General features: G+C 40.5%; 1 non-coding gene and 1 pseudogene across 1 annotated transcript; both read right to left on the reverse strand.

Annotated features, from left to right (window-relative positions):
• LOC122911709 overlaps nt 1–13231 on the reverse strand; it is an 84855-nt pseudogene extending 71624 nt beyond the window's left edge.
• Nucleotides 13232–16581: 3350 nt separating this feature from the next.
• On the reverse strand, nt 16582–16688 carry LOC122897536. The gene has a single exon (XR_006382545.1). It is a non-coding gene; the product is annotated as a U6 spliceosomal RNA (small nuclear RNA).
• Nucleotides 16689–24914: the final 8226 nt, after the last annotated feature.

Genomic DNA, 24914 nt, shown 5'->3' on the forward strand with positions numbered 1-24914 from the left:
CACTATTATGGTATTATTAGCAATGAATTTATTTGTGTTTGTTATTAATTGATTTGTATGTTTGGGTCCTCCAAAGTTTGGGACATAAATATTTATAATTGTCACATCTTCTTGTTGGATTGTCCCTTTGTTGTGATGTAGTGTCCTTCATCTCTTGTTACAGTCTGGTCTAAAATCTAATTTGTATGATATAAGGATGGCTACTCTTCTTTTGACATCTATGATCATGGTAAATGTTTGTCTATCCCTTCACTTTCAATCTGCAGGTGACTTTAGGTCTAAATGAGTCTTTTATATCCAGCATATTGATGGGTCTTGTTTTTTGTCCATTCTGGCACCCAAGTCTTCAATTGGAGTACTTGGTCCATTTACATTCTGAGTGATTATGGGTAAGTATGAATTTATTGCCATTGTTTTACCTGTAAATTCATAATTTCTGGAGATTTTCCCTGTTCCCTTCTAGTCTTTGTTGCTTTTGGCTACTACCCCCCCACCCCGACAACCACACACACACACTCTAAGAGTCCCCTTTATTATTTCTTGTAGGGATTGTTTAGTGGCCACAAGTTCCTTTAGTTTTTGTTTGGGAAACTCTTTATATTTCCTTCTTTCTGAATGATAGCCTTGTTGGATTAAGTATTCTTGACTGCATATTTTTCCCATTCGGTACATTGTATATATCATGCCACTCTCTCTGGCTTGCCAAGTTTCTCTTGATAAATCTGACGATAACCTAATGTGTCTTCCCTTGTAACTTAGGGATTTCTTTTCCCTTGCTGTCTCAGGATGTTTTTCTTATGTCGGTATTTTTGCAAATTTTACTACAGTATGTCTTGGTGTTGGCCTGATTTTATTGATTTTGATGGGAGTCTTCTCTGCCTCCTGGATTTAGATGTTTCTTTCCTTCCCCAGTTAGCAAAATTTTCAGCTAAAATTTACTCATGCAAACCTTTTCCCTATCTTTTTCTTCTGGAACTATATGGTATGAATGTTATGCATTATGGAGTTGCTTAGTTCCCTAAGTCCACTTTCATGAGCTAATATTTTTCTTACCTTCTCCTTTACAGCCTCATTATTTTCCATAATTTTATCTTCTGTATCACATTAATTCCTCTTCTTCTTCTTCTGTCTTTGTGATCATTACATGCAATTAGTTTCACATCTCGGTTATAGCACTTTTTATTTCACCTTTATTAGTTTTTATGTCTTTTTATTTCTGTGCTAAGTGATTCCTTGGTGTCTTTTTGCCTTTCTTAAGCCCAGTTAGTAACCTTATGGTTGTTCTTTTAATTCTGGTTCAGGCATATTACTTATATCTTGATTAGATCCCTGGCTGTGCCCTTTCTTATTCTTTCATTTGGAATGAATTCCTCTGTCTTGACATTTTTCCTAAGTCTGTTTTCTTTGTGTTAGGAGAGTCTGTATTTCTTACTCTTGAGCATAATGTCTATATTATGAGGATGTCATATACTTATAAAGGTCTGGCATCAGAATGTGTTTCTGGCATATGCTCTGTGTTCTCTGCTGTTGTGTTTGGGGTGTTCTAGTCCTCAGGTCAGTCCTCTTCAGAGTTTTCCTTGCCTACAGTGGGAAGTGTGTGGACCTTGTCTAGTGTGGGGGAGTATTTTAACTAGGTGAGTTTTGGTCTCGGTGTTAAAGAGGGTAGACAAAATTTCCCCTAGAGCTGAAGCAGTGCAATAGTCTGGGTCACTTCAGGAAAAACAGTTCCCCTTCTTGGAGGGAATTTAGGAGGGGTGGCACTACCTCTCAGGGGACAAAAAAGCTGGTGAGTGCCATTGACCTAACCCACTCATTAGCATAGTCTCAGAGGCACTGCTAAGGGCAACTAGTCTGGATGCTGGCTTCTTGGTGTGTTTTACTATAAACTCCAAGCCCCTGAGCGTTCGTGCTGCTGCCACTGTGGGACAAACTAGCACCCACCAGAGAAGAGAGACCCTTGCCCAGAGGATCAGTACAGGTCTACATCATGCTGGGTCCCTAAAATTTAGGGTTTTGAAGCATAACCAGCACACATAACATAAAACACAGGAACACAGCATCACCAGGTGGTCAGATAGCTTGGATAAAGACAGGATGAAGGCAGGGATATGAGGGATACCTAGAACACACAAGGGGAGGTAATTCACTCTTTTCTGAGGGCTTCCTGAATAGCAGTGGATGCAAATTCCCCTTTCTAGGGATGATAGAACAGGCTAATACCATTTTTATTCCCTGCCAGTCAGTATGGACTGACTTCAATGACCAGTACAGTGCCCATAATGGAGGCTTGAGCTGCTTATACCAAGCCCCATCCCCCTTCACTCTGCAAGTGCCTTTTAACTAGGGAAACTCAGCCTAAGAGCCAGAACAGCAGGGGTCCCTTCTCCAGAAGACCATCAGAAACCACCACCATGCCCTACACACACATGCACCAAGTCTACTGTCATAGAGTTTGGCTAACTTCAGCTCTAGTGGAAATGGGATCTAGCCTTTTTTAACAAGCAGACCAAAACACACTTAGTTAAAATTACCCACACACTCTGAAGAGGACTCAGACAACACTGTCTTCTCCTTGGGCCCTGTCCTCCTTCTCCATAGGAGTACTGCTGTGCCTGCCAGGGCATACCCCAGCAATGCAGACTTCTAAACTCTGTACTTTGAGTGCTGCCACTTATAAAAACTTGGAATAATCAACTTTACTTATTTTCCTTGTAAATGGCTTTGGGGAAGGGTTTTTCTTGTGCAATCCCCAGGATGTTAGTCTCTATTCCCCTGTTTCTCTCTCTTATCCCCTGATCCAGGTTCCTTTCCCTCTGCAGCACTCATTTTTTTTCTCCCCCCAATCACATCTCTGTACCTCCTACCTTCCATCATATGACCTCTTATATTTCTCTAGTTGTGGTAGTTTGTTCTCTCATGTCTCAGATCAACTTCTTGGGGTTCTCAGAGTGACTTGATATTATCTAGCTGTGTTCAAGGGAAAAGACAAGCATAGTTCCCTAAGTCCAAAGAACAGGAGAAGGCCACAGCCAGAAATCTAAGTGAAACAGATATAAGCCATTACTTATTACCATTACTCATTACTTATTACTCCCCTATTACTCTGCCGTAACTACTACACAACTCCAGCTGCTTTTAAGATTTTTTTCCTACATCAATATATTTGTCAAATTTAATTACAATATGTCTTGGTGGTTTTTTTTTTTTTTGGTATTGTTAATTTTGGCTGAAATTCTCTGTGCCTCCTAGTTCTGGATGTCTGCTTCCTTCCCCAGATACGGGATGTTTTCACCTATTATTTTTTTCAAATAAATGTTCTGCTCTTTTCTCTCCTTCTATGATTCCTAGAATATGAATGTTATTATATCTGAGTCACTGAGCTCCCTAAGTCTTCTCTCATTCTGCTTAATTCTTTCCTCTCTCTTTTATTCAGCTTGTTTATTTTCCATTAATCTGTTTTCTAGGTCACTTATTCACTACTCTGCTTCTTCCAGACTGCTCATCATTCCATCAAGTGGGTTTCTCATATCATTTATTGTGCACTTTATATATGTCATGTTATTGATATCTTTGTGTTAAGTGTCACTTAGGTCTTCTACTCTTGTCTTAAGTCTAGTGAGTATCCTTAAGATCATTGCTTTAAATTATCTATCAGGCATGTGGCTTATATCTGTTTCACTTAGATTTCTGGCTGTGGCCTTCTCCTGTTCTTTTAATTGGTGTAAATTTCTCTGTCTGCTTAAATTTTTGCCTTTGTGTGTTTCAGCAGGCAGAAATTCAGTGTTGATTTTATATTTATACTATGCTGAATTCATGTGTTAGTTCTAGTAATTTTTTGATGGAGTCTTTCAGGTTTTGACTGAAAGGTTGACTTCTTTTTTGCCAGTTTTGATGTCTTTTATTTCTTTTTGTTGTTTGATTGCTGAGACTAGAGTTTCTGCTGTTAAATAACTGTGGTAAAAATGGACATTTCTGTCTTGTTCCTGACCATAGAGGAAAAGCTCTGTTTTACCCATCAAGGATCTTATTACCTGTGGGTCTTCCATATATCACCTTTGTGATGCTGAGGTATGTTCCTCTATTCCTGCTTTGTTGAAGTTTTTACCAAGAGTAGATGCCATGTTTTTTTATTCCAATTTATTTATTTTCAGAAAAACAGTATTCATTATTTTTTCACCACACCCAGTGCTCCATGCAAGCCATGCCCTCTATAATACCCACCACCTGGTACCCCAACCTCCCACCCCCCCCGCCACTTCAAACCCCTCAGACTGTTTTTCAGAGTCCATAGTCTCTCATGGTTCACCTCCCCTTCCAATTTACCCCAATTCCCTACTCCTCTCTAACGCCCCTTGTCCTCCATGATATTTGTTATGCTCCACAAATAAGTGAAACCATATGATAATTGACTCTCTCTGCTTGACTTATTTCACTCAGCATAATCTCTTTCAGTCCCATCCATGTTGCTACAAAAGTTGGGTATTCATCCTTTCTTATGGAGGCATAATACTCCATAGTGTATATGGACCATATCTTCCTTATCCATTCATCCGTTGAAGGGCATCTTGGTTCTTTCCATAGTTTGGCGACTATGGCCATTGCTGCTATAAACATTGGGGTACAGATGGCCCTTCTTTTCACGACATCTGAGTCTTTGGGGTAAATACCCAGGAGTGCAATTGCAGGGTCATAGGGAAGCTCTATTTTTAATTTCTTGAGGAATCTCCACACTGTTCTCCAAAGAGGCTGCACCAACTTGCATTCCCACCAACCGTGGAAGAGGGTTCCCCTTTCTCCACATCCTCCCCAACACATGTTGTTTCCTGTTTTGTTAATTCTGGCCATTCTAACTGGTGTAAAGTGATATCTCAATGTTGTTTTAATTTGAATCTCCCTGATTGCTCGTGAAGATGAACATTTTTTCATGTGTCTGAAAGCCATTTGTATGTCTTCATTGGAGAAGTGTCTGTTCATATCTTCTGCCCATTTTTGATGTGTTTGCCTGTTTCGTGTGTGTTGAGTTTGAGGAGTTCATTATAGATCCTGGATATCAACCTTTTGTCTGTACTGCCATTTTCAAATATCTTCTCCCATTCCGTGGGTTGCCTCTTTGTTTCCTTTGCTTTGCAGAAGCTTTTAATTTTGATGAAGTCCCAGAAGTTTATTTTCGCTTTTCTTTCCTTTGCCTTTGGAGACGTATCTTGAAAGAAGTTGCTGTGGATGATATCAAAGATATTACTGCCTATGTACTCCTCTAAGATTCTGATGGATTCCTGTCTCAGGTTGAGGTCTTTTATCCATTTTGAGTTGATCTTTGTGTACGGTGTAAGAGAATGGTCGAGTTTCATTCTTCTCCAGCACCATTTATTGAAGAGACTGTCTTTTTTCCACTGTATATTTTTTCCTGTTTTGTCAAAGATTAACTGACCATAGCGTTGAGGGTCCATATCTGGGCTGTCTACTCTGTTCCACTGGTCTATGTGTCTGTTTTTATGCCAGTACCATGCTGTCTTGGTGATCACAGCTTTGTAATAAAGCTTGAAATCAGGTAAGGTGATGCCGCCAGCTTTATTTTTGTTTTTCAACATTTCCTTAGCGATTCGGGGTCTCTTCTGATTCCATACAAATTTTAGGATTATTTGCTCCAGCTCTTTGAAGAATGCCGGTGTAATTTTGATCGGAATGGCATTAAAAGTATAGATTGCTCTAGGCAGTATAGACATTTTAACAATGTTTATTCTTCCGATCCAAGAGCATGGAATGGTCTTCCATCTATTTGTGTCTTCTTCAATTTCTTTCATGAGTGTTCTAACTTCCTCAAGTACAGATCCTTTACCTCTTTAGTTAGGTTTATTCCAAGGTATCTTATGGTTCTTGGTGCTATAGTAAATGGAATCAATTCTCTAATTTCCCTTTCTGTATTTTCATTGTTAGTGTATAAGAAAGCCACTGATTTCTGCACATTGACTTTGTATCCTGCCACGCTGCTGAATTGCTGTATGAGTTCCAGTAGTATGGGGTGGAGTCTTTTGGGTTTTCCATATAAAGAATCATGTCATCTGCGAAGAGAGAGCGTTTTACTTCTTCATTACCAATTTGGATGCCTTTTATTTCTCTCTGTTGTCTGATTGCTGTTGCTAGGACTTCTAATACTATGTTGAACAAGAGTGGTGAAAGTGGACATCCTTGTCTTGTTCCTGATCTCAATGGGAAGGCTGCAAGCTTTTTCCCATTGAGGATGATATTTGCTGTGGGTCTTTCATAGATAGATTTGATGAGGTTCAGGAATGTTCCCTCTATCCCTATACTTTGAAGCGTTTTAATCAGGAACGGATCTTGGATTTTGTCAAATGCTTTTTCTGCATCAATTGAGAGGACCATGTGGTTCTTCTCTCTTCTCATATTAATTTGTTGTATCACATTGATTGATTTGTGAATGTTGAACCATCCTTGTAGCCCAGGGATGAATCCCACCTGATCATGGTGGATAATCTTTTGAATGTGCAGATGGATCCTGTTGGCTAGGATCTTGTTGAGCATCTTAGCATCCATATTCATCAGTGATATTGGTCTGAAATTCTCCTTTTTGGTAGGGTCCTTGCCTGGTTTGGGGATCAGGGTAATGCTGGCTTCATAGAAAGAGTCTGGAAGTTTTCCTTCTGCTTCAATTTTTTGAAACAGCTTCAGGAGAATAGGTGTTATTTCTTCTTGGAAGGTTTGGTAGAATTCCCCAGGGAATCAGTCAGGTCCTGGGCTCTTGTTTTTTGGGAGATTTTTGATCACTGCTTAAATCTCGTTATTAGATATCGGTCTCTTCAGGTTGTCGATTTCTTCCTGGCCCAATGTTGGTAGTTTATATTATTCCAGGAATGCATCCATTTTATCTAGGTTGCTAAGCTTATTGGCATATAACTGTTCGTAAAAACTTTTGAAGTTTGTTTCTACTTCCTTGGTGTTAGTTGTGATCTCTCCCTTTTCATTCATAATTTTATGAATTTGGGCTTTCTCTCTTTTCTTTCAGATTAGTGTAGCCAGTGACTTATCGATCTTATTGATTCTTTCAAAAAACCAGCTTCTAGTTTCATTGATACGTTCTACTGTATCTCTGGTTTCTCCCTCATTGATCTCAGCTCTAATCTTGATGATTTCCCTTCTTATTTGTGGAGTTGGTTTGATTTGTTGTTGATCCTCCAGTTCTTTAAGGTGTAGAGAAGGTTGCTGTGTTCTGGATTTTTCCATTTTTTTGAGCGAGGCTTGGATGGCTATATATTTTCCCCTTAGGACCGCCTTTGCTGTATCCCATAGGTTTTGGACCAAAGTGTCTTCATTCACATTGGTTTCCATGAATTGTTTCAGTTCTTCTTTGATCTCCTGGTTGATCCAAGCATTCTTAAGCAAGGCGATCTTTAGCTTCCAGGTGTTTGAGTTCCTTCGGAACTTTACCTTGTGATTGAGCTCCAGTTTCAAAGAATTGTGATCTGAGAATATGCAGGGAATCATCTCAGTCTTTTAGTATTGGTTGAGTCCTGATTTGTGACCAAGTATGTGTCTATTCTGGAGAAGGTTCCGTGTGCACTTGAGAAGAATGAGTATTCTGCTGTTTTAGGGTGGAATGTTCTGTATATATCTATGAGGTCCATCTGGTCCAATGTGTCATTCAATGCTCTTGTTTCTTTATTGATTTTCTGCTTCGATGATCTGTCTAATTCTGAAAGAGTTGTGTTAAGATCTCCTATGTTTAGTGTATTCATATCAATATGACTCTTTATCTTGATTAACAGTTTTCTTATGTAATTGGCTGGTCCCATATTGGGCGCATAAATATTTACAATTGTTAGATCATCTTGGTGGATAGTCCCTTTAAGGATTATGTAGTGTCCTTCTGTATCTCTGACTACAGTCTTTAGTTTGAAGTCTAATTTATCTGATATGAGAATCACTACCCCAGCCTTCTTTTGAGGCCCATTGGCATGAAAGGTGCTTCTCCACCCCTTCACTTTCAGTCTGCGTGTATCTTTAGGTTCAAAATGGGTCTCTTGTAGACACCATATGGATGGGTCCTGTCGTTTTATCCAATCTGCAACCCTGCGCCATTTTATGGGTGCATTTAGGCCATTCACATTGAGAGTGATTATTGATAGATACGTTTTTATTGACATTGAGTTACCTTTGAAGTCTTTCTCTTTGTAGACTGTCTCTATATTTCTGTTCAATGCTATTCTTGGGATTTTTCCTCTTTTATAGAACTCCCCTTAATATTACCTGCAGTATCGGCTTCGTGGTTGCATAGTCTTCTAAGCCTTGCCGGTCTTGGAAACTCTTTATCTCTCCATCCATTTTGAATGTCAGTCTTGCTCGATAAAGTATTCTTGGCTGCATGGTCTTCTCATTTAGTGCCCTGAATATATCTTGCCAGCCTCTTCTGGCTTGCCAGGTCTCTGTGGACTGGTCTGACGTTATTCCTATGGGCTTCCCTCTCTAAGTAAGGAGCCTCTTTGCCCTGGTGTCTTTCAAGAGATTATACCTACAATTTTAATTCCTCAATTTGACTATCAGGTGTCTTGAGGTTTTTTTGGAATGTATAATCTTGGGTGGAGACCGTTCAGCCTCTAGTACATGAACACTGGTTTCATTCACGAGATTTGGAAAGTTTTCATGAAGGACTTGTTCCACTATATCTTCTAGACTTCTTTCTTTCTTCTCCCCTTCAGGAATTCCAATAATTCTGACGTTGGAATGCTTTATGGCATCATTTATTTCCCTGATCCTGCTTTCATGGGATCTAAGCTGTTTGTTCCAGGCTTCCTCCTGATCCTTTCTCTCTATCTGTTTGTCTTCCAGATCACTAATTCTATCTTCTGTCTCAGTTACCCTAGCTTTGAGAGAGTTTAGATTAGATTGGAACCCATTGAGAGCATTGTGGACCTCCTCCCTGGTAGCTTTAAGCTCCGCCCTAACATTGTGAACATCCTGTCTGGTCGCTTTCAGTTCAGCCCTAATCAATTCTGTTTGGTCATCCATGGCTTTCTCCAACCTAGCTATTGCCTGGATAATTGTTAGCCTGAATTCTCTTTCCGACATATTGTCTATGTTGATAGCCGTTAGCTCTGTTGCAGAAGGTCCATCCTCTGTATTTTTCTTCTGTTGGGCATTCCTCCTCCTAGTCATTTTGGTGGGAGAAGACTGAACAGGTGTAGCTGGATGTATCAACTCTGGTGTAGTCAAGGTGCACCCTGGAACACACCAGAATCGTGGAAACGAGTGAATAATACAAGTTTTCCTATGAAGTAGTGGTGGTTCTCTTGTAGTCCTTTTTTTTTTTTTTTCTTTCTTGGTTTGTTTTCTGGGGGACGGGCCTGCCACGTGGGTTGTCAGTCAATGATGTTTCCTGAGTTGAATCCCCCCGCCCCCCTCAAAGGGGTGGGCTCTGGGGAAACTGGTTTTTTTCTGGCTTTTGTTCTCTGGCGGTTTTTTTTTTTTTTTTTTTGCTTGTTCACTTTTTTTTCCTCTCACCTTGACCGCCTTTGATGGTTTTTGTAGTATTAGAAGAAATCAAACCGTACCCTGATCTCCGTCTCAGAGAGAAGCCTCAGTCTGGGTGCAGAAGCTGAATAAATTCCCCCTTGGCCACTGGCAGCACAGGTTCCAAGTTGCAGACCCTGGAGGCGCAGGATCTTTTGCTCGTCCCCAAAGCCAAGGCAGTGGCGGCTGTCTGGGAGCTCCCGAGTGCCAAAGAGGTTCCAAGGAGCGATCGCACACTGAGATTTTGCCGCCAGCCCGGGCTGGGAGTGCCCGGCCTGTGCGCACCTCTTTTCAGAGGCGGCTGTGGGTTGGGTGCGCATCTGGGGCACTAAGAACGGGGCGCTGGTCCGTAAGCACCAGGCTGGGTTTTTGCGTGCCTCTGTCAGTGGAAGAGTTTCACGCGTGCGCGGCTTAGACTTTGAAACAATGGCGCAGGTCAAGAAGCGCCCCCGGGCCTTAGTAACCCGGGAGAGCTGGAAGGACGTGCGCGTGCCTCTCAAGCTTTGTGGTAGTGCTAGTGCGCGTTCTGCAGACCGGCGCAGCTCCCATCCCCTCACAGGAGCCAGAACCCATGCTCTCTGGGGCGCACTGGCAGCTTAGGGACCAGGAGCTGGTTTCTCCGCCTCACTCTCTCTGCCTCCACGCTGGGGAGGCCGTCTGGGACCGGGGACTTAAGCCCCTGTCCCTAGCCGCCCGATTCCCACAATTTCCCCGCACAATCCTTTGCTCTTTTGGAGTGCTTTCAACCAGTCTCCAAGTTAATGCTGGTCCCCAGACGCAGGGCACTCTCGCTCATATTGGGGTATTACTTTCCCACCGGTCGCCTCTGGTGGCTCCCTCCCCCTTTTGTTTATCTTCTGATATCAGTCTGCCGTTCCCATTCCGCTTTACCTGCTCACTGGCGTCTTCTGCCCCTGTAGAGATCCAGACGTGTATAATTCTGATCTCAGGCTGATTTCATGGGTGATCGGAGTTCTTTGGTAGGTAATCAGCTCACTTTGTGTTACCAGCTGAAAAGACGCCTCTTCCTAGTCCCCGCCATCTTCTTACCCCCTAGATGCCATGTTTTGTCAAATACGGAAAGAGGTCAGATGTCCATTGACTTTTGAATGGATAAAGAAGGTGTGATGTACTATGATGTACACCACATCTATTGAGTATGTGTCATACACACATACTCATTAGTACTCACATATACATACACACATATACATATATGTGTGTGTATATATATAATCATATGTATACATCTGTATATGTACATATATACATAATATATAATTTCAGCCATCAAAAAGAATGAAATCTTGTCATTTGTGAGGACATAGATAGAGCTAGTGGATATTAAAATAAATAAGTGAAATAAATCAGAGAAAGAAAAATACCATACAATCCACTCATAATGTGGAATTTAAGAAACAAAACAGATGAATATAAGGAAAGGGGGGGTGGAGGAGATAATAAACCAAGAAACATTCTCTTAACTATAGTGACCAAACTGAGTGTTGATGGAAGGAAGGCAGGTGGGTGATGGACTAAGTGAGGGATGGGGTAAGTGGGGGATGGGTATTAAGGAGGGCACTTGTGTTGAACACTAGTTTTATATGTAAGTGAAGCATTGCTAAATCCTACTAGTATGTTAACTGACTTTTATGTTAACTGTTACTTGTATGTTAACTGAGTAGAATTTAAACAAAATTTAAATAAAAATTTGAAAAAGAAAGCAAAAAAAAAAAGAAAGTGAGCTTTGTATTATTTTCCTGAAATTAGTAATTTTATGAAGAAGAGGTACTGGATTGCCCTGAAGTACAGTTCCCCCTTTCGGCAGAACCCGACACTTTTGGAAAATATCCAAAAGTGCTGTGAATGTTGTGCTATTTTGTTTGATTCCCTTTTACTTTCAGTTTGCTTTTTTGCACTGACTTTTTGCTTGTTGTGGGATATTTTTGTTCTCTGTAGGAAGCAGACAAGGCAAGACTTCTGTGGAAGCTGGATGCAGGGCAGTGGTGTTAACAAAATTTGCATGGGGCCACTAGTCCTATGCAGGATCCCCTGAATCTCCGTGTCAGCTGGGGACTGCATGTTGGGGTAGATGAGGGCATGAAGCTTGGCACATCATAAAATGATGGCTGGCTATTGTTGCACCTGTTGAACGACATTGTTTGATGGCCCATGACTGAGCAGTCAGGGGTGCTTGAGGAATGTCACACACATTACAGTAGGGAGTGGGTGGAGAGGGGGTGCAAAGCTTTTGCTTTTGCTTTGTCCTCAGCCAGCCTCCTGCTCCCTCATCATGTACAGCCATCAACTCCCTATTTTGGTTGGAATTTCCAAAAGTGTTTCCTATCCAGTGACTGGGAGCCTTTAGAAGAACACTAGGAGAAGGCTGATCATTAAATTTTGCCCCAGCATAATTTTCCTTTTGGTTCACTTCAGTTAGAAATGCTGATTTCTTCAAATGGTGTATTTTTAATGTTTTCAGTATTTTTAAAAAGGCTTTCTTTTTTTTCCTGCTTCTGGAGTTGTCAGATGAAGCAGAATCCTCCCGAAAGTTATTTTCACTTCTTTTTGAATAGTGATTTTGGCTAGTGGTAAGTTATATTTGCTTTTCTGTCTGCTTATCTTTGGTTGTTCACACAAGTGTATACCATGAACAAACTGGACATAGGAAATGGCAATTTTCTCCAATTTTCCTGTTTTTGAATGTAAAACTTCTCTTCTTTTTTATTTAAGATTTATTTATTTGACAGAGGAGAGAGAAAGATATCACAAGTAGGCAGCGAGGCAGGCAGAGAGAGAGAGGAAGGGAAGCAGGCTCCCTGCTGAGCAGAGAGCCCGATATGGGACTCGATCCCAGGACCCTGAGATCATGACCTGAGCCGAAGGCAGCGGCTTAACCCACCGAGCCACCCAGGCGCCCCGTAAAACTTCTCTTCTGAACAAGAGTTGGCTGGGCACGGCCAGCAGCAGCTGCACAGGGAAAGGGCTCACTTCCTCAATTTGGGTTGCAACTGCAGGACTGGACCAGGAGCTAAATTGGCCAGCTGGTGTGGGGCTTCCTGTGCTGCACTAGGCCAGTTGAGGGGCTCTGCCTGCCCTCCAGGACTGGCCAGTGCCCATGGTACTGATGGAAGCAGCTGGGCAATTGTCCAGCTGTGCTGGCCCGCACTCTCTTCTTTCACCACTTCTTTTGTACTGCCCAAGTGATGCCTCCCATCAGAGCAAGACTACAGCTGGACAGAGCTGCAGGGGCATGAGACTGTGCAGTCAGCCTGGGACCGTCTCACCCTAGAAAGTGAGAGAGGTAAAGGGTGTCGGACAGTGCCCAGAGGTCCGGAATTCAGGGTCCAGGTGGCAGGGCTGTGGCCACCATCAGGAGGGCCCCAAAGTAACCATGGGTAACCGTGGGTGGGAAAGGCTAGGGACAACCGGTGGCCACCCAAACAAGAGGCTCCCACTGTGTTGGGGGACAGAGATGACAGTCCTAGTGATGAGGGGACAGAACGCTGACTGAGAACAAAGCAAAAGCTGACACCTTGCAACCCCTCCCACCCCCCATGCCCCAACCCACCATTCTTGGGTGGGACATTTGTGACATTCTTTAGGAATCTCCCACCCATCTTAATGTTAATACCTTGCTAGAGGACAAAACAACCTTGGTAAAGGCAAGGCCTCGGGTATCCAGTATCTTGCAGGTCTTCTTTAGCATATGAAAGTTCTATTGAAACCTCCCTTTTCCTTACTTCCCCACCCCCATGGTACATGACCTGCTACCTCTCACAACACAGGGCAGCAGCTCTTCCCGCCCAGGGGTCCTGTCCCCCTTCTTTAATAAACCACCATTTTGCACCAAAGATGTCTCAAGTATTGTTTCTTTGTCATCAGCTTTGGACCTCACCCCACCGAACCTAACCTATATTCTAGAACTTCATCATAGCTCCAGTAGCTCAGCAGGGAGAGAAGCGAGAGGCGACATCCACGACCAACCCAACACCTCTCCCCCGTAACCATGGGGCTGCGAAGAGAGCCCAAGGGGTGGGCAGACCACAGTTCAGGCACTAGCAGAGAGGCAAATCTGTTTTTACAGTCCTTGTTTCAAAATCTGTTTGTCTGCTATAAACATTTCCCAACTTTCATTTGTTTTCCATTTGTATGGAGTATCTTCCACTCTAAGACTCTTATAAACAGCATCTTTTTTTTTAATCCCATTTAGCCACTATTTGTCTTTCTAAAGTCCAATTTACTCCATTTACATTTAAATAATCACTAATAAGTCCTTACTTACTGCCTTTTTGTTAATTGTTTTCTGGATTTTTTTTTTTTTTTTAGTTTCTAACTCTTGTTTTATTCTTCTGCTCTCTCTTTGTGATTTGATATTTTTATTTAGTGGTATATTTAGAGTCCTTTCTATCTTTTAGGATTTTGCTTTGATGTTACAACGAGTCTTACCTGTAACAACTTGTATGTATAACAGACTACATAAGTTAATAACATAAATTTGAATACATTCTGAATCTATATTTGGTTTATTCCCCCATATTTTTTTGTTTTTTATGTTACCCTTTACATCCTTTTACCTTGCATATTTCTCGACAAAGTATGTAGTTCTAGTTATTCTTGCTACATTTTTCATTTAAACTTTATACTAGACTTACAAGTGATTAATTTTTTGTTACAAATTAACATCCTTCTTTCAGCTTAAATAGTCTGTATATAATTTATTGTAAGGCCAGTCTAGTGGTGATAATTTTTTTCCACTTTCACCTGAAGATACTTTTTATATATCCTTCAATTCTGAAGGACAACATTTCTGGATAGAGTATTTTTTGTTGGAAATTTTTCTTTTCTTCCTTGCACTTTGAATATATTATGCTACTCTTTGGGGGGCATGTCAAGTTTCTGCTTAAAAGTCAACCTATAGTCTTCTGGGGGTTTTCTTACCACAAATTGTTTTTCTCTTGCTGTTTTTAAGATTCTAGGCCTTTAACTCTTGGAAATTTAAGCACAATGTCTTTGTGAGAGCCTTTTTGGGTTTATATTATTTAGAACTCTGAACTTCCTGAATCTTGATGTTAGTTTCCTTCCTCACATTGGGAAGTTTAAGATATTATTTCTTCAAATAAGTTTTCTGCCTATTTTGTCTTTCTCTTTCCTTGTGAGAATCCTATAAAGTAAAGGTTGGATTGATTCATGTTGTTCCATAAATCCTTTAAGCTATTTTAACTCTTTCTTAACTTTTTTTTTCTCTTTCTGCTGTGATTGAATGAGTACCACTGTCATGTTTTCAAACTCATTACTCTTTTCTTCTGCTTCATCTAGACTGCTCTTGAAACCCTTTATTGTATTCTTTCAGTGCAGTTATTCTATGCTTCAACTTTATGATTTCTGTTTGGTACTGCTTCATATTCTCTATCTCTTTATTGAAATTCTCACTTTGTCTTGAATCAAATTTTTTAGTTCATTGAATCAAAGGTATTGTTCATCTGGCCTCTGAGCATCTTTATGAACTCCCTTATCATGTTAATTAGTTATCTCCATTTCATTAAGGTATTTTCTGAGGTTTTTAAGTTCATTTTGGGGGAACCTATTTTTTAATATTGTTTTTCATTTTTATTTAATATCTGTGTCTGTTTCTGAGTGCTAGATAAAGCAGCCCTTTTCCGTAGTCTTATGAGGAATGGCCTCATGTAGAAGGTGAATCTTATTATTCAAACTTGCCCTAACTTTGGTAGTCTCTCAAACCACTGTAATTTTCCAAGCAGTTTACTTTGATTTACTGGCTCTCAGTAGCTGGGGATATGCCAAGACTACTCAGTGTGCCAAAGGAGCGAATCTCAGTGAGAACTTTGCTTCAGGTTAACTGAAAACTGCACCCTTGTGCATTATCTTTATTTTTTTGTAATTTATTTATTTTCAGAAAAACATTATTCATTTTTTTTCCAATTTATTTATTTTCAGAAAAACATTATTCATTATTTTTTCACCACACCCAGTGCTCCATGCAAGCCGTGCCCTCTATAATACCCAACACCTGGTACCCCTACCTCCCACACCCCCGTCACTTCAAACCCCTCAGACTGTTTTTCAGAGTCCATAGTCTCTCATGGTTCACCTCCCCTTCCAATTTACCCAAATTACCTACTCCTCTCTAACGCCCCTTGTCCTCCATGATATATGTTATGCTCCACAAATAAGTGAAACCATATGATAATTGACTCTCTCTGCTTGACTTATTACACTCAGCATAATCTCTTCCAGTCCCGTCCATGTTGCTACAAAAGTTGGGTATTCAATCTTTCTGATGGAGGCATAATACTCCATAGTGTATATGGACCACATCTTCCTTATCCATTCATCCGTTGAAGGGCATCTTGGTTCTTTCCATAGTTTGGCGACTGTGGCCATCGCTGCTATAAACATTGGGGTACAGATGGCCCTTCTTTTCATGACATCTGTGTCTTTGGGGTAAATACCCAGGAGTGCAATTGCAGGGTCGTAGGGAAGCTCTATTTTTAATTTCTTGAGGAATCTCCACACTGTTCTCCAAAGAGGCTGCACCAACTTGCATTCCCACCAACAGTGTAAGAGGGTTCTCCTTTCTCCACATCCTCTCCAACACATGTTGTTTCCTGTTTTGTTAATTTTGGCCATTCTAACTGGTGTAAGGTGATATCTCAATGTGGTTTTAATTTGAATCTCCCTGAGGGCTAATGATGATGAGCAACTTTTCATGTCTCTGATAGCCATTTGTATGTCTTGATTGGAGAAGTGTCTGTTCATATCTTCTGCCCATTTTTTGATGTGTTTGTCTGTTTCGTGTGGGTTGAGTTTGAGGATTTCATTATAGATCCTGGATATCAACCTTTTGTCTGTACTGTCATTTGCAAATATCTTCTCCCATTCCGTGGGTTGCCTCTTTGTTTTTTTGACTGTTTCCTTTGCTGTGCAGAAGCTTTTGATTTGATGAAGTCCCAGAAGTTTATTTTCACTTTTGTTTCCTGTGCCTTTGGAGACGTATCTTGAAAGAAGTTGCTATGGCTGATATCAAAGAGATTACTGAAAAATATGGAACGCTTCACGAATTTGCGTATCATCCTTGCGCAGGGGCCATGCTAATCTTCTCTGTATCATTCCAATTTTAGTATATGTGCTGCCGAAGCGAGCACTGAAACCATGTTCTTATTTTAAATTATATTTCCCTTGAAGACCTTTATTTTATTGATTGGTTTCTTTTCCAAAGTACACATTTAATTATTTGGAACATACTTCCATGGATTTAATGTTTGTATTGATTTCTAGGATGTGTTTTTGTATGCTGGATACAAGTCATTTGTTGTGTATTTATTTTATAAATATCAAGTCAAATAGCTTTTCTTTAACTTTTTTAATGAGCAGAATTTCTTGATTGTTCTGTCATTAAATGTCTCAATCTCATTTTATTTATTTTTTTTAAAAAATCTTACTTGATAAATAAAATGTAATAATAAATTCTAAAATTTGTTGTATTTCTTGCATTTTCTCTCAGATTTGTAGCTATATAGGGTATTTTAGGCATTGTATTGATAGCCGTGCAATTTTATTTTTATGGAGGTAAAATATACAAAATGAAATTTTGAGATAAAGTATATATAAATAAGAAATGTGCATTTATAAGTGTATAATTTAGTGATACTAAAAATAATCACAATATAGTGCAACCAATATCTCCATCCATTTCATCATTCCAAACAAACTTTATAGCAACTTTATTTTTATTTATATATCCAGTGGGACTAGAAATATTCATTCAAAGGAAAAAAAAATCACTTATTGATCTCCATTGTACACTTGTAACATATCATAGATGCATGTTGTTGTGTCTAAGTTTTTTTCTTCCTTCTGCTGATCTATTTAGTTATCAATGCTCTTATTATGCAAAGTCTTGATTACTATTCTAAGAGGTCTTAGTAATATGGTAGAATGAATTTTTGTGAATGAACTGTTTTATGTTTTCAAAAATTTCTTGACTTTTCCATCTTACTAAAATCCCCTATAATTTTTTTAAACATTCCCAATCTTTTTATTTATATATTTCTGATCATTGCGTCTGTAATTTTTTTCCCAATTTATTTATTTTCAGAAAAACATTATTCATTATTTTTTCACCACACCCACTGCTCCATGCAAGCCGTGCCCTCTATAATACCCACCACCTGGTACCCCAACCTCCCACTCCCCCGCCACTTCAAACCCCTCAGACTGTTTTTCAGAGTCCATAGTCTCTCATGGTTCACCTCCCCTTCCAATTTACCGAAATTCCCTACTACTCTCTAACGCCCCTTGTCCTCCATGCTATTGGTTATGCTCCACAAATAAGTGAAACCATATGATAATTGACTCTCTCTGCTTGACTTATTTCACTCAGCATAATATCTTTCAGTCCCGTCCATGTTGCTACAAAAGTTGGGTATTCATCCTTTCTGATGGAGGCATAATACTCCATAGTGTATATGGACCACATCTTCCTTATCCATTCATCCGTTGAAGGGCATCTTGGTTCTTTCCATAGTTTGGCGACTGTGGCCATCGCTGCTATAAACATTGGGGTACAGATGGCCCTTCTTTTCACGACATCTGTATCTTTGGGGTAAATACCCAGGAGTGCAATTGCAAGGTCATAGGGAAGTTCTATTTTTAATTTCTTGAGGAATCTCCACACTGTTCTCCAAAGAGGCTGCACCAACTTGCATTCCCACCAACAGTGTAAGAGGGTTCTCCTTTCTCCACATCCGCTCCAACTCATGTTGTTTCCTGTTTTGTTAATTTTGGCCATTCTAACTGGTGTAAGGTGATATCTCAATGTGGTTTTAATTTGAATCTCCCTGAGGGCTAATGATGATGAGCAACTTTTCATGTCTCTGATAGCCATTTGTATGTCTTGATTGGAGAAGTGTCTGTTCATATCTTCTGCCCATTTTTTGATGTGTTTGTCTGTTTCATGTGGGTTGAGTTTGAGGAGTTCATTATAGATCCTGGATATCAACCTTTTGTCTGTACTGCCATTTGAAAATATCTTCTCCCATTCCATGGGTTGCCTCTTTGTTTTTTTGACTGTTTCCTTTGCTGTGCAGAAGATTTGATTTTGATGAAGTCCCAGAAGTTTATTTTCGCTTTTGTTTCCTTGCTTTTGGAGACGTATCTTGAAAGAAGTTGCTGTGGTTGATACCAAAGAGATTACTGCCTATGTTCTCCTCTAAGATTCTGAAGAGACTGTCTTTTTTCCACTGTATAATTTTTCCTGTTTTGTCAAAGATTAACTGACCATAGAGTTGAGGGTCCATATCTGGGCTCTCTACTCTGTTCCACTGGTCTATGTGTCTGTTTTGATGCCAGTACCATGCTGTCTTGGTGATCACACCTTTGTAATAAAGCTTGAAATCAGGTAAGGTGATGCCGCCAGCTTTAATTTTGTTTTTCAACATTTCCTTAGCGATTCGGTGTCTCTTCTGATTCCATACAAATTTTAGGATTATTTGCTCCAGCTCTTTGAAGAATGCCGGTGGAATTTTGATCGGAATGGCATTAAAAGTATAGATTTCTCTAGGCAGTATAGACATTTTAACAATGTTTATTCTTCCGATCCAAGAGCATGGAATGGTCTTCCATCTATTTGTGTCTTCTTCAATTTCTTTCATGAGTGTTCTGTAGTTCCTCAAGTACAGATCCTTTACCTCTTTAGTTAAGTTTATTCCAAGGTATCTTATGGTTCTTGGTGCTATAGTAAATGGAATAAACTCTCTAATTTCCCTTTCTGTATTTTCATTGTTAGTGTATAAGAAAGCCACTGATTTCTGCACATTGACTTTGTATCATGCCACGTTGCTGAATTGCTGTATGAGTTCTAGCAGTTTGGGGGTGGAGTCTTTTGGGTTTCCATATAAAGAATCATGTCATCTGCGAAGAGAGAGAGTTTTACTTCTTCATTACCAATTTGGATGCCTTTTATTTCTCTTTGTTGTCTGATTGCTGTTGCTAGGACTTCTAATACTATGTTGAACAAGAGTGGTGAAAGTGGGCTTCCTTGTCTTGTTCCGGATCTCAATGGGAAGGCTGCAAGCTTTTTCCCATTGAGGATGATATTTGCTGTGGGTCTTTCATAGATAGATTTGATGAGGTTCAGGAATGTTCCCTCTATCCCTATACTTTGAAGCGTTTTAATCAGGAATGGATGTTGGATGTTGTCAAATGCTTTTTCTGCATCAATTGAGAGGACCATGTGGTTCTTCTCTCTTCTCATATTAATTTGTTGTATCACATTGATTGATTTGTGAATGTTGAACCATCCTTGTAGCCCAGGGATGAATCCCACCTGATCATGGTGGATAATCTTTTGAATGTGCTGTTGGATCCTTTTGGCTAGGATCTTGTTGAGAATCTTAGCATCCATATTCATCAGTGATATTGGTCTGAAATTCTCCTTTTTGGTAGGGTCCTTACCTGGTTTGGGGATCAGGGTAATGCTGGCTTCATAGAAAGAGTCTGGAAGTTTTCCTTCTGCTTCAATTTTTTGAAACAGCTTCAGGAGAATAGGTGTTATTTCTTCTTGGAAGGTTTGGTAGAATTCCCCAGGGAATCAGTCAGGTCCTGGGCTCTTGTTTTTTGGGAGGTTTTTGATCACTGCTTCAATCTCGTTATTAGATATCAGTCTATTCAGGTTGTCGATTTCTTCCTGGTTCAAAGTTGGGAGTTTATAGTTTTCCAGGAATGCATCCATTTCATCTAGGTTGCTAAGCTTATTGGCATATAACTGTTCGTAAAAACTTCTGAAGATTGTTTCTACTTTTTTGGTGTTATTGTGATCTCTCCCTTTTCATTCATAATTTTATGAATTTGGGATTTCTCTCTTTTCTTTTGGAATTAGTGTAGCCAGTGGCTTATCAAACTTATTGATTCTTTCAAAAAACCAGCTTCTAGTTTCATTGATACGTTCTACTGTATCTCTGGTTTCTCCCTCATTGATCTCAGCTCTAATCTTGATGATTTCCCTTCTTATGTATAGAGTTGGTTTGATTTGTTGTTGATCCTCCAGTTCTTTAAGGTGTAGAGACAGCTGGTGTGTTCTGGATTTTTCCATGTTTTTGAGCAAGGCTTGGATGGCTATATATTTTCCCCTTAGGACCGCCTTTGCTGTATCCCATATGTTTTGGACCAAAGTGTCTTCATTCTCATTGGTTTCCATGAATTGTTTCAGTTCTTCTTTGATCTCCTGGTTGATCCAAGCATTCTTAAGCAAAGTGGTCTTTAGCTTCCAGGTGTTTGAGTTCCTTCAGAACTTTTCCTTGTGATTGAGCTCCAGTTTCAAAGCATTGTGATCTGAGAACATGCAGGGAATCATCTCAGTCTTTAGGTATCGGATGAGTCCTGATTTGTGTCCCAGTATGTGGTCCATTCTGGAGAAGGTTCCGTGTGTACTTGAGAAGAATGAGTATTCTGCTGTTTTAGGGTGGAATATTCTGTATATATCTATGAGGTCCATCTGGTCCAATGTGTCATTCAATGCTCTTGTTTCTTTATTGATTTTCTGCTTCAATGATCTGTCTAATTCTGAAAGAGGTGTGTTAAGATCTCCTACGATTAGTGTATTCATATCAATATGACTCTTTATCTTGATTAACAGTTTTCTTAAATAATTGGCTGCTCCCATATTGGGAGCATAGATATTTACAATTGTTAGATCATCTTGGTGGGTAGTCCCTTTAAGGATTATGTAGTGTCCTTCTGTATCTCTGACTACAGTCTTTAGTTTGAAGTCTAATTTATCTGACATGAGAATCGCTATCCCAGCCTTCTTTTGAGTTCCATTGGCATGAAAGATGCTTCTCCACCCCTTCACTTTCAGTCTGCGTGTATCTTTAGGTTCAAAATGGGTCTCTTGTAGACACCATATGGATGGGTCCTGAAATTTTATCCAATCTGCAACCCTGTGCCGTTTTATGGGTGCATTTAGGCCATTCACATTGAGAGTGATTAATGATAGATACGTTTTTATTGACATCGAGTTACCTTTGAAATCTTTCTTTCTGTAGACTGTCTTTATATTTCTGTTCAATGCTATTCTTGGGATTTTTCCTCTTTTATAGAACCCCCCTTAATATTTCCTGTCGTATTGGCTTGGTGGTTGCATAGTATTTTAAGCCTTGCCGGTCTTGGAAACTCTTTATCTCTCCATCCATTTTGAATGTCAGTCTTGCTGGATAAAGTATTCTTGGCTGCATGTTCTTCTCATTTAGTGCCCTGAATATATCTTGCCAGCCTCTTCTGGCTTGCCAGGTCTCTGTGGACAGGTTTGACGGTATTCTGATGGGCTTCCCTCAGTAAGAAAGGAGCCTCTTTGCCCTGGTGTCTTTCAAGAGATTATACCTACAATTATAATTCCTCAATTTGACTATCAGGTGTCGTGATTTTTTTTGTAGTGTATAATCACGGGCGGAGACCGTTCAGCCACTAGTACATGAACGCTGGTTTCATTCGCGGGATTCAGAAAATTTTCATGAAGGAATTGTTCCACGATATCTTCTAGAATTCTTTCTGTCTCCTCCCCTTCAGTAATTCCAATAATTCTGATGTTGGAATGCTTCATGGCATTATTTATTTCCCTGATTCTACTTTCGTGGGATCCAAGTTGTTTGTTCCAGGCTTCCTCCTGATCCTTTCTCTCTATCTATTTGTCTTCCAGATCACTAATTCTATCTTCTGTCTCAGTTACCCTAGCTTTGAGAGAGTTTAGATTAGATTGGAACTCATTGAGAGCATTGTAGACCACCTCCCTGGTAGCTTTAAGCTCTGCCCTCACATTGTGAACATCCTGTCTGGTCGCTTTCAGTTCGACCCTAATCAATTCTGTTTGGTCATCCATGGCTTTCTCCAACCTAGCTATTGCCTGGATAATTGTTAGCCTGAATTCTCCTTCTGACATATTGTCTATGTTGATAGTCATTAGCTCTGTTGCAGAAGGTCCATCCTCTGTATTTTTATTCTGTTTGGCATACCACCTCCTAGTCATTTTGGTGGGAGAAGACTGAACTGATGTAGCTGGATGTATCAACTCTGGTGCAGTCAAGGTGCACCCTGGAACACTTCTGAGCAATCAGGATTCCCCACCCAAACGAGAGACAAAAGAGAAGGAAAAGAAGAAAAAGAAAAAAGAGACAGAGAGAGACAGGAAAGAAAGGGAAGATGAAAGAGAAGGTTCAGCCCAGATGGGCCCCAAGGTAAGATTTATGAAGTAGACAAAAAAAAGAGATAAAAAGACTGATACAATTATATGGCAAGAGAATGAAAAAAATACATATATATGCAAATAAAGAAAGAACCTCGTCAAAAAGAACCACAAGTGTAAAATTTATATGCTATCAGGACAAACTCAAAAAACACAGAAACACTGGTGGAAGAAGATGGGAGATTTCTTAAAATTCTCAGTGTGTGCGAGGAAGGCTGTTTTGATTCTTCCTGGATGTATCTTGATATCTTTGTTAAAGGACACAACTTTCCTAAGATAAAGGGGATTAAAAACTGGTTTACCTATAGGAGTAGTATTGATTGGGGAAAGGGGATTACTTTGAAGTTAACTCTATATGAATATTAGAGGATAAAAATAAAAAGGAATATACTAGACTAAACTAAACTAAAATTTTAAAAAAAGGAATTCAAAAAATAAAAATGCAAAAGAAAAAAAAGTTGTATATATGAAAAAGTTCAGGTTAGAAAGGTATTGTGGAATTTGATGTACTGTACAGCTCGCTGTGATGGTAAATAGGTTGAAAAAATTACCTATGTGTAAAATATATATATATATATATATATATATATATATATATATATATGAACCGGAATAGTGGAAACGATTGAATAATACAAGTTTTCCTATGAAGTAGTGGTGGTTCTCTTGTAGTCCTGTTTTTTTTTTTTCTTTCTTGGTTTGTTTTCTGTGGGAGGGGCCTGCCACGTGGGTTGTCAGTCAATGATGTTTCCTGAGCTGAGTCCCCCCGCCCCGCTCAAGGGGATGGGCTCTGGGGAAACTGGTTTTTTTCAGGCTTTTGTTCTCTGGTGGTTTTTTTGCTTGTTCACTTTTTTTCCTCTCACCTTGACCTCCTTTGATGGTTTTTGTAGTATTAGAAGAAATCAAACCACACCCTGATCTCCCTCTCAGAGAGAAGCCTCAGTGTGGGTGCAGAAGCTGAATAAATTCCCCCTTGTCCGCTGGCAGCGCAGGTCCCAAGTTGCAGACCCTGGGGGCGCAGGATCTTTGCTCGTCCCCAAAGCCAAGGCAGTGGCGGCTTTCGGGGAGCTCCCGACCGCCAGAGAGGTTCCAAGCAGCGATCGCACACTGAGATTTTGCCGCCGGCCCAGGCTGGGAGTGCCCGGCTTGCCCGCACCTCTTTTCAGAGGCGGCTGTGGGTCGGGCGCGCGTCTGGGGCACTGAGAACGGGGCGCTGGTCCATAAGCCGCAGGCTTGGGTTTTGAGTGCCTCTGTCCAGGCAAGAGTTTCGCGCACGTGGCGGCTTAGGCTTTGAAACAATGGCGCGGGTCAAGGAGTGCCTGCCGGGCCTCATTAACCCAGAGGAGCTCGAGGGATGTGCGAGTGTATCTCAAGCGTTGTTGTAGGGCTAGCGCGCAATCTGCAGACCAGCGCAGCTCCCATCCCCTCACAGGAGCCGGAACCCAGGCACTCTGGGGTGCGCTGGCGGCTTAGGGACCAGGAGCGGGTTTCTCCTCCACACTCTCTCTGCCTCCCCACCGGGGAGGCCGTCTGGGACTGGGGACTTAAGCCCCTGTCCCTCGCCGCCCCAATTCCCACAATTTCCCCCCGCGATCCTTTGCTCTTTTGGAGTGCTTTCAACCAGTCTCCAAGTTAATGCTGGTCCCCAGAGGCAGGGCACTCTAGCTAGTATTGGGGTACTACTTTCCCACCGGTCGCCTCTGTTGGCTCCCTCCCCCTTTTGTTTATCTTCTGACATCAGTCCGACGTTCCCATTCCGCTTTACCTGCTCACTGGCATCTTCTGCCCCTGTAGAGATCCAGACGTGTATAATTCTGATCTCAGGCTGATTTCATGGGTGATCGGAGTTCTCTGATAGGTAATCAGCTCACTTTGGGGTACCAGCTGAAAAGACGCCTCTTCCTACTACCCCGCCATCTTGTCCGTGTCCCATAAGTGACTCTCCCTATATAACTTTTAAAATTACCTTGTCATGTATCAATAAAACTTGTTTATTTTATATTAAATCTAAAATTTTTTCTCCCTTCTCCTTGAGCTTTTTGATTAAAATTTTAAAATGCCTTAATTACTGTCATGGAAAGTGGCTGCTAAATTTATTATCTTAATCTGTAATGTTTTCCTATAGTCCTGTGTA

This window comes from Neovison vison, chromosome 1 (assembly GCF_020171115.1).
Source record: "Neovison vison isolate M4711 chromosome 1, ASM_NN_V1, whole genome shotgun sequence".
In the NCBI taxonomy this organism is placed as follows: domain Eukaryota; kingdom Metazoa; phylum Chordata; class Mammalia; order Carnivora; family Mustelidae; genus Neogale; species Neogale vison.